Raw genomic sequence first — 10,944 nt, 5'->3', positions numbered from 1 at the left:
CGAAGAGCCCAGGTACACAAATTCGCAGTACCCACGAAGAAGGCACACAGCCTGCAGGTGGATCGTTTCTTCACGTCCGTACGTAGCATGCATGTACGAAACAATGAGCCGCCGTTTCGTTCGATCGAACACACACGTCGACGGAGTTTACGCACGCGTACGGTCGCTTGTTCCTGTCCGAACCGGACCAGGACTGGTGGTTAATTCCAACAATATAGATCGACCTGCTAGACGCGTCTGAGGTAATTAAGCTGCGTAGTACGTATGCATACCGACGGCATGGAAGTCGCCGGCGGCAAACGAAAGCGCGCGGCCTCCTCCGATGCAGCCGCAGGCGCAGGTGGCGGCACGGACTGGCTGAGCAACCTTCCGGACTGCCTGCTCCACGGTATCCTCTCGCGGATCCGGTCCCGGCAGTCCGTGCAGACGAGCGCCCTGTCGCGGCGGTGGCGCCAACTCTGGCGCGCCGTCCCCTGCGTCGACATCGACGCCGCGGACTTCCTGGTCCAAGTCGATGGGAATCCCACGATTGTTGTCTCCGATCCATCGGATCACGAGACTGAGGCGGCGCTGGCCAGGCTGGAGGACTTCGCCGACAGCCTGCTGTCCCATCGCAGCCTCTCCGCCGCCTTGATGCCGGGGTCGGCGTTGGACACCCTCCGCCTGCGCATCCATCGCCAAGAAACAGGAGGTCCACGCAGCAGCAACGGCACGGCGATGCTCAGCAGTCAGCAGGTGGAGTCGCCGCGGCCTGAGGCTATCGCCGGCTGAGCTCGACGTGACCGGCGACGGCGGCCCGATCAAGCTACCCTCCCTCTTCTCCTCTGCTGGAGCTCGCCGCATCACCAAGCTCCGCCTGGACAACGTGCTCCTCCACAGGGACGCCGAGGGCCTCCTCGGCTCTGGCGGGCTCCCCGTCCTGGAAGACGTGGAGCTCAGTAACGTCGTCCTCCTGCCCGGGGTGTCGGTGATCGCGTCGGACACGCTCAGGAGGCTCACCGTCGTCGACGCTTCCCGGCAAAGTGGACTAAAGCGGCGCAGGAGCTTCGTCCACATCGTTGCGCCTCGCCTGGCGTCGCTGAGGCTCGAGTTCCGGCTCGCCGGCCTCGCCACGGTTAGTTTCACCTTAGACGAGGCATCATCCTCCTGTCCTGTCTCGCCCACTCATCCCTCCGCGTACTGGACGTCGATGAGACTCAGCAAGACAACGACGACGACGACAGCGACGGCGAAGATTCTGACAGCGACCAACTAGAGAAACGGGACACGAGGTCGCTGGTAAGCGATCTCAGCCGTATCCTCGGCTCCCAATGCAATGTCACCAGCTTGCACCTGTCGGGCTTCGATGACATGGTACTGCCACCACCTCGTTCGTTTCCTCCCTGATATATTAGCTTCATATCATATGTGTACACCACATTACGATCGAATCGAGATCGATCCAACCAAAGCTAACTGCAGTAATTTTTGCGCTCGCTGACGGAGACAGTATGAGTACGAGAAGACGAACCTGCCGTCTATCTTTGGATACTACGATGTCGCCGCCACCGAGCTTCTGCAGGCGGTGCTGGATGAGTCCTGCTACATGTTCCCCAACCTCACGAGCTTGGTCCTCCACGACTGCGACCTCGGAAACAGACTGCAAAGTCTCTGGCATTTTCTGCACAAGACTCCTGCCCTCCAGTGCCTTGCTCTCAAAAGTTGTGAGGTACGTTCGTTCCTTCGTTCAAAATGACTACAGCTAGCACATGACTTAACATTGTATGATTCACTGACATTAGAATAACTTCAAATAACCCACATAATTTTTACTATTCGTATTCGGAAAAATACATGAAAAATGAAAAGCAGTAGCTTCTTTTGGGGGATCTATGGTCATAGAAAAAAATAGAACGCCGATAAGTGCCACACGTGTAGGCGTTAGGGGGGCTGCCCATACATTTTGTGTGGTGTATAAGAGAAAAAGCCCACGCACCCACGTGTGGGCAAAAAAAGTAATGCCCACACATCTCTTTTTTTTTCCTCCCGGTCCCTCTCCCATGCGTGCGTGTGAGCGAAATAGATAACGCCCACACGCCCCGTATGTCAGGCCTCGTACCTCGTGGTCCCGCACGCCCGCGTGACAGTCACCGCGCGTCCCGCAGTTGCCATGGTCCAGACCCTCGTCCATGTTCGTTTAACTGCATTTGCCATGTCACTGAACTTCGGTTGCCATGTCGGACAACTACAGTTGCCATGATTGCTCAACTGCAGTTGTCATGTATGGTCTGATCTACTGCAGTTGCCATGATTTTCAAAACTTTAGTAGTTGCCACGCACTAAACACTAGGCAGTTGCCATGTAGCACTACAAGAAGGCATGGCAAAAAAACATGTTCGGGTAAAAGAGAGAGTTGCCATGTGCTCACAAGCACGCTAGGGCAGTTGCCATGTAAAAAAAGAGTTGACATCTGCTTACGTGCACGCTACGACAGGTGCCATGTACCATGCAAAAACACATGGCAACTTGGATAAAAAGAGTTGCCATCTGCTCTCAACTGCAGTTGCCATGTATGGTCTGATCTACTGCAGTTGCCATGATTTTCAAAACTTTAGAAGTTGCCACCCACTGAACACTAGGCAGTTGCCATGTAGCACTACAAGAAGGCATGGCAAAAAAACATGTTCGGGTAGAAGAAAGAGTTGTCATGTGCTCACAAGCACGCTAGGGCAGTTGCCATGTAAAAAAAAAGAGTTGCCAACTGCTTACGTGCACGCTACGACAGTTGCCATGTACCATGCAAAAACACATGGCAACTTGGGTAAAAAGAGTTGCCATCTGCTTACAAGCAAAGCTAGGGCAGTTGCCACATACCTGCAGAAACACATGGCAACTGCCAGCTTTGGGTGTGGGTTAGGAGACGGGCGTGTGGGCGAAGTAATAAACGCCCACACACTAGCCCCCTCTGCGTGCGTGAAATTAGTGTGTGGGCAAATTGCTAAACGCCCACACACCAGCCCCCCGTGTGGTGAAAAAAGGACGTGTGGGCGACCGGATGTATACCCACACACCAGCTCAGTCCTACGTGGCACACAAAAACTGCTAGAACGCGACAAGATCCATGCAGAATTGGTTGGACGAGGATCCATGCGTGTGGGAGAGTTGCCAGACACCCACACGTGTGGACGTTAACATTTTTGAAAAAATAAGAACTTCTTTTTTTGCGGGGTAATAAGAGTTCTTTCCAATATCAAGTACTAGTCAGTTTCACCGATAAGATGATACGGAGACTTGCGTGCATGCAGTGGCGGAGCTTGAACGGAAAAGTTGGGCGGGTCAGACTTGAGAAGAGCACAATTTTTTTCAAATTCTGACTCATAAGGACATGTTACAAGCACCCAGGTCACAAGATTGAGCTAGCAAATATGTATATATATAATATATATGTATCAAAGTACAGTTCAACCATAAATCACTATTGAGTTAGCTAATACAAAAGTGTCGAGACATTAGACATGGACTTACTCACATACTAGAAATCAACTCTCCGATCCTTCTAGCTTATAAAATCTGCAATGGCATCTTCATGGAATGTAACAACTTCATTTGTTCGAACTCCATCTTGGTTATATTGTTGTTCAGGTTGTTGCAGTTTCAATTCAAGCAAGGGTAATACTTGGTCTTCCTCAACTTCAATTATATCATCTCTTTTCCTTTTAAACACCAAATCAATTATTTTCTGAGTCCGATTCTGTTGCAACGGCATTTATTGGAAGTGTTATAGCAAGTGTGACTTTTGTTATTTTGCAGTGCCATTTTCCACATGTGTGGAGTTAATATATCATAATATTGAATTCTGTCATTTTTTTGTGAAAAGGAGGGTTACCTTGGCCACTGCATATATTGAATTCAGTCATGGTCAATAATGTTGGACTAACTAAATTTATCACGTATTCACGCATGCAGTGGATAGAGTATCCATATGGTTATCCGAAGACGAAGCAAAAACAAGATTTGCAGACTGCGGCAATGGCCCCCAACCTCAAGTCGGTGCGAATCATTGACGGGGATGACAAGATGATGTCCAGGGTGAAAAGGAAGCTACCCGCGGCCACCGTCACCGAATGAAAATGTAAAAAAAAATTAGATTTAATTAGCATTTCTTTGTTGAGGAAATACGGCGTATAGTAAACTGAATCACCTTTGTTTCATAATCTATCCATCCATCACGAAATACATTGTGTGTTTGACTTCTTTACAATATTTACTACTCCCTCTGTTTTTTACATTAGATAGTGTCAAAAACGCTTTTATATTACGGAACGAAGGAGTAATATTTTATATCATGATTGTGAGAGTTCATACATCAGCATTTGTTTAGACGATCATACATCCGCAATGAGGGTTAGTTTGGTTGCAAGCCTGGGCCGCATGCCTGGGCAAAGCTGCTGCCTGGTATGTGCCTGAGATTTTCAATTTTCTAGCCTGGCCAGGCAGCCTGGAGAGGTAGCTGTTTGGATTGTGTGCTGGGCCTGGGAGGAATAAACAAACATAAAACTGCCAAAACAGCCCATAACTCATCTATAACCTGCTGGATCAGCGTCAGGCTGATGTTGCCTGCCGTCCAGGCGGATGGAAGGGGACGCCTGGCAGGCTAATCTCATGCCTGGGCGATTCAGGCCAGGCTCGCATCAAAATTCTCAGGACACCAACCAAATGAACTTCAGGCAGACTTCAGGGAAGCTCCAGGCCAGGCATCCCGCGATGTGGAAGCGAACCAAACTAGCCCTGAATGTTTTGATCCAATGTCATCTATACTACTCCCTCCATTCCAAAATATAGTACGCCCGCGCTTCTTGAGGTCGAACTTTGACCATAAATTTAACAAACGAGACCGGCTGCGGTGGGAGAAAAAGTTATATAATTAAAAACTTCTTTCAAATACGAATTCACTGATATAACTTTTGTTCCCGCCGCAATCGGTCTTGGTAGTTAAATTTACGGTCAAAGTTGAAGCACGGGGATAGAAAAAGCACTACATTGTGGAACGGAGGGAGTACTATTAAAAGAGCAAACGTAAACTCTTCTAAGGCCACACAACAAACTGTACACGGGATAACCACGACCCTCCGATCAGAGCAATTTACATATATCCTATTGCCCTTATTGCGTCAATGGTTTATCACTTAGATCAACATCTTAGATTAAATGTTTTGCTAAGCAGACGCCATCATCTGCCAATCCTCGCAGCGCTCCGCGTCCTGGATCCCGCGGCCCCGCCTGTGATTTCCGGAAAGATTCCACCCGAATCACGCCTTATCAGGAATAAATGGGTCACTTCAAAAAGAAAAAAAAACGGATCGTAGCAAGCGCCGCCGCTCCTTCCGATCGCCCCGAGCCGACCCCGCCTCCGGTCGCCGCCCACGCACCTGCAAGCCGCCGCCGATGTCCTCTGCCGGTCAGCCGCACTCAGCATCCTCCTCCTCCCTTCTCTCTCCCTCTCCTCACTAATCTCTCTCTCTCTCCGTTCCCGCACTGCAGGGCTCCGCCGGACCGTCCCACGCGACTGCCGGCCTCCTCCCGACCAGACCGACGATGGCGACGACCGGATCTGACCGGCCCCCTCCGTTTCTGCCTCGCCTAGCCGCACCACTCATCCGCCCCACCTCTCCCAGCCAGCCCCGCCGCCCCCTCCCTGTCGAGCCCCCTGGTGGTGGACGGTGACATCTCACCTGGACTGGATTGGAGAGTTGCATCCAATCAGGCCTCCCTCCTCTCCACTAAGTGCATCTGATTCTGAACACAGAGTTCTTCACGGTATGTGTTCTACCTTTTTCTCTTTAGGCAGAAGTGTATGCTGCTATGTTGGTTCAACCTTTGGTAGCGTTCTGATGAAAGTGATGGTTTATTTCATTCAGATGCTGATTAGTTTGCTTGTGGATGTGCTATTTTTACGCAGGTAATTTTCAATTCTCTGACACAAGCCATTTGTGTGAGCGCTAATTAACTTATATGGTAAGACTCTATGGGAGGCTCCGACAATAAAACTATTTTAGAAGACACGGCAATATTTTACTATATGAAGTGAAAATGTACAAGTTGTAGATGGACAACTATGGCAGCTCTTCTATACAGTTATTTACTGTCCAGCGAGGCCCTCAGAGGATATCTAAAGAAGTGAGAATGTACACCTTGTTTTTCTAGGCGAACATGACTTGGATGAGTCAATAGCATAGTAGCCATAGTTATCTAAAAAAGGAAGTGTCCCAGGCAACAAGGTAAATTGTTCTGATGTCCAATGCATTGAAGCTATAATGCATATATGCTTAGTAAATTGTTTAGATTTGTCTGAGACTAATAATGACCAACTTAGTGAATTGTTAAACCTGAAAGTTTGTGTTTTCCATTTAACACAGTGAATTGTTTGCACAATTCAGTTCCGTGTTGATTGAATGGACGTGACGTGATGTTTTCTCCACGTAACGGACTGAAGTGGATTGACATGGTTTGTGTCCATCATGCAGTTATGTGCTATTCTTCCTTGCTGCAGTGTTGCGCATCTTTGTTGTGACTCCATGAATATGAAAGCTATATTTACTCCTAAGCTATGAGTGTCCTCTAACTTCCTTCCATGAGAGGTATTTGCTCTCAGTCCCGGCCATCCTTATTACGAGGGATGCAACAAGGTTCAATGGATCATGACGTTTGGACTAGATTTGAATCTGTATCTACCAAATCTGTGCGTACATTTTTATGCTATAAATTTCTTTTTCTTTCAGTATCCTATTGAAGTTCTATCAGCCGACAGGTGCATTGCACTGTTGAGGAGACACATGCATTTGTATTCGATATTGAAGCGAGCCTGACACCCTGAAAGAACTATACAATGATATTTGGCTATTGCGTTCAGTATTAGAGAAGCATAGAAACAGAACTGCAGGGCTTATTGTATTTTTATGTGGCATTCCTCTATGCCATCATGCCATACTGTTTATTTTGAGCAACCTTTCTATGGTATTTTGTTGGACAATTTTTAGTGTAATCTCAAGCACCTCAATATATGGTAAACAACTGCATGCTTGGGTATATGTTCTATTCTCAATGTTGTATTCCTTTTATTTGCTCTGTTACTGTAGCAATCAAAAAGAATCGGACACAAGCTCCAGTTAGTCCTGTACAAAAATTGGTGTAGAAGTGTGGTCTATGGATTCCTTATATTGTCGATTCAGACTTGGGATTGTAGGGAAAAGTGTGGACTATGGATAAATAACAACATTTTAAATAGCGGGCTATGACATTTAGCGGTGACCCTAAAAAACAGCTATAGCTGGGCTATAGCGGAGTTATAGCGGCAAATTGTACATGACATCATTTAGCGGCAACCCCCTCAAACAGCTATAGCGGGGCTATAGCGGAGCTATAGCGAGGCTATAGCCGGCTATTTAAAACTATGATAAATACCAGAACTGGATTGACCATGTCACATCTTCACCAAGAGTCATGGCACTGGCATATTCAAGCTTTGTTGTTTCCTTCGTTTCCAAGCAACACTCTTAAAGGCAATATATGCAGGTTTATCATTCATGTGAGAGATATGAAGGATGAAACAAAAGTAAAAGGTGTTTATGCTAAAGGAGCATCATAATTAGGTAGGAGTGTCTGTTGGTTTTATAAACCCAGTATCATCCTACTCCTTATAGTTTCTGTATTGCCTGCAAATAATACAATTTTCAAATGATATTTTGTTATGGTTATATATAAATATTTAAATATTTAAAAGTTCCAGAGGTTCCTTGAGACGAGATGATGGCTCTGTTGTGCTATATGTTTACATAGGAGATTTTTTTCTCACGATCGTGCGTTGCACGTGCATTCTTACTAGTAAAGCCTAAAAAGCAATTCAGGTGGGCTTTATCTACATACGGTTGTCCAAATACATGGTACCTTGGAAAAATATTGGGAGGGCTGGATTCCAGGCAGGGCTTTGAAAAGCCCGACCTTCAACGAGTAGGCTCGGAGACACTAAGCCCAAAAGCATGCATGGAAAGTCCTTTCATCCGCGCGGGGCATCTCTTTATTTTAATTTTATTTTTTTGATTTGAGAATGGAAAACGTTTAAATTAAGCTGGATGAAAACTCTCTGCCGTAAGCCGCTCTCCCTGTGCACCATGTGTCGTTGTGGTCCTGCCCAACACTCCAATCGCCTCCACCTTATCTTCTCCCATGAAGCATAACATCCACCCGATTCTTTGTCTTTCTCTTCTCTCGTTCGTCAAGCTGCAAAGGAAAATCAAGCACCAACACCGCATCGGAGGAGGGATGCCCGTCGGCACGTCGCCTGATTCATCCTCGTGCCGCCGTGACTGCAATAGTGCTCCGTTGTGGCTGCATTGAAGCGCCACCGGAGCTACATGGTAGCTTCCGCCGTCGTCGTCACACGCTGCGTCGCAACTTTCACCATGGCCGCCGTGTGCTGCGTCGCAGCATCCGCCGCGCTGCGATGAGTGCGCCCGGGGCTGCAATGGAGGGTCGTCGAATGCTTCGATGCGGCTGCAATGGAGCTCCGCCACGGCTGCAATGGAGCACCGTCGAGGTCATTAGAGCTTCACCGCTGCTGCAATGGAGCACCGTCGGGGTCGTCGGAGCTCCGCCACGGCTGCAATGGAGCACCGTCGGGGTCATTGGAGCTTCGCCGGGGTGTCGTCAGTGCTGCTTTGAAGCTTTTTTGCAGCCCTTGGCAGGGTGAGTCTTGGTGCTGCGATACAGTTGGTCACGGGCGGGTCATTTTTTGAGCTATGATGCAGCATCTCCGGCGGCTCCGGTGCTGGGAGGTCGCGGGCACAGGTGCCGTCCGTTGCTTTTGCTGCATCATCATTGTGTTCAGAGGAGGCGTGGTGTGAATTGAAGACAGGTTGTTTCACCTTCACTGCAAAGGAGGACGCGGCAAGGATGGGCTGGGATCGAACATCACCATCGCTAGATCGGATGGCTGGCTAGGCGTATGATTTTCTAGGGAAACCATCCGGCTTATTCATAGGAGCGGCCTAATCGAATTCATGGTTTGAAAGTTAGAAGAAATTTAAAATTTAAAGTTTCAAAGAATCTAGATTGCTTCAGCATTTTTATCCTATCCGCATTGATGCAAATTGTAAGGATATAGTGTAGAGTCACGCTAGAGGAAAATTCTCACGTTTCACGTGCTAGTGTTGTCCTTTACAAAATAATAATATAAGACACATACCTAATTATATGGTGAAACACGATTAAAAGGTCATAGCACCAACTCTGGAGGGAAGAGCCAAGTTATCCCCTGGGAAGGTGTGCAAAATCGTTTTTGTCTGGAAGTCTGAGTCTTCATATCGAACAACTCGCATGTGTCAATATCATAAATGACATCCTCCTCGACCTCTCCACGGGGTGCTGAAACGGACTTAGAGAAATTCATGCTAATGAAGAGTGCCCGGCCGCCGCCTAACCCATCGCTAACATCCAATGGCACCCATGCGCCCGTGCTTGCATACGCCTCCAATATTTCCACACGATGAGTACATATGGAAACCGTGTAGTATTTATGTCGCCTCACCATGAGGAGTTTTCCGGATGACACGACGACATGTCGTGAAATAATGATGAACTCGCCAGTTACTTTGCCATGTGTAAATTCACCCGAGAAACTTGAATGATGGCTGCCATCATCTTCTGGGGGCACCTCGTCATCGAGAGCTATCTCCTGCTCCTCGTTATCCTCGTTCCCATCCTCCTCTATATTGCCATCGTGGTCAGGTACGTCCTCCTTTTCTGTATCATTACCGTCGTCACCATCTTCTTCGTCTGATCGTCTCTCTCATCATCACTATGATCTTCATCATCATAATCGGAAGTGTTCCACGCATCATAACCATCATAACCTGGTGGTTGCCTGATAACACGCTTGCCAATGGTGACTAGGGGTTTGCCATCGCCATCCAATGCAAGATTGAGGGGTATTAGGTCCTCAGCCTTGGTTATGGCGTAGAGTGTGTTTCCCAAAAACGCCACGTCGATGATGTTGATGTAGGGAGCCGTGCACGGGCGTGGCACCCACGCTCCTTTCCCTTGCCGGAACACGATGATCGGGTACTTCTCATTGTTTGTCACGACGGCGATCAAGTCGTCGACGGTGGAGCGCATGAGGAACTTGTAGATCAAGCAGGTCCCAATGTTGACGATGATGTCGTTGAGCACGGTGAGCGGCACGGTCGTGCCGGAGAAGGGGTTGTGCAGGACGTAGCCGGTGTAGATGCACTTGATCCCCTCCTCGAACTCCTGCTTGGTGCCGAGGCCGACCGCCGACGGCGAGCCAGGAGTCCGTGGAGCCGACGACGCCGACGCCGTCTTCGGGGAAGCATAGAAGGTTATACTCGGAGCCGTCGAAGGGGATCATGACGCGGTCGTCCCACGACATGACCCACGGCAGGCGACGACGCTCGTGGTGGCGCACGGCGGCATGCCACGAGCGGCAGACGGCGGCAAAGCGTGCTCGGTCGACAGGCAAAGTGCCGAAACAGGCGACGATGATGCCGAGGAGATCCAGCGGCAGGTCGGACCACGACGCCATATTATGATCCAATCGATCGATGTTGTTTCTTTCAGATCAGATCGACGCAAACGATGATGCGTACGTACATATATATAAGCTCGTGTGTTGGTCGGCTAGCCCAGCAGCAGGACTCTCCGTATGTTTTTTTGTTTGGGATGGGAAATGCTTGTATTCGCCCGGCTGGTCTTTCCGTGTGCGTCGACCGCCTCCGTTGGCGTTTGATTTGTTGTTGATCGGATGGTTAGGAGCGACTCTCACCTACTTTACGTTCTTACAACTTCACCTCTGTTTCAAAAGCGTTTCTGCAACTCAGCACTTGCTGCCGACAGATGACCAGGTACGTCCGTGCTCGCCGCAGGCCTGCTCTCGGTTCTGGCAGCCATCGT

General features: G+C 48.8%; 1 long non-coding RNA gene and 1 pseudogene across 1 annotated transcript; both read left to right on the top strand.

The window, feature by feature from the left end:
• Positions 1–279: 279 nt before the first annotated feature.
• LOC147973996 (MEIOTIC F-BOX protein MOF-like) lies at positions 280–4,107 on the top strand (annotated as a pseudogene).
• Positions 4,108–5,162: 1,055 nt separating this feature from the next.
• LOC125554755 (uncharacterized) lies at positions 5,163–7,081 on the top strand. Its single transcript, XR_015603715.1, has 3 exons — positions 5,163–5,437; positions 5,521–5,796; positions 5,939–7,081. It is a non-coding gene; the product is annotated as an uncharacterized LOC125554755 (long non-coding RNA).
• The last annotated feature ends 3,863 nt before the right edge of the window (positions 7,082–10,944 follow it).

The sequence above is a fragment of the Triticum urartu genome, chromosome 5A, assembly GCF_056163025.1.
Source record: "Triticum urartu cultivar PI428250 chromosome 5A, HENAU_Tu73, whole genome shotgun sequence".
In the NCBI taxonomy this organism is placed as follows: domain Eukaryota; kingdom Viridiplantae; phylum Streptophyta; class Magnoliopsida; order Poales; family Poaceae; genus Triticum; species Triticum urartu.
Note: the sequence above shows the minus strand (reverse complement) of the source record. Positions and strands in the feature narration are given on the sequence as shown.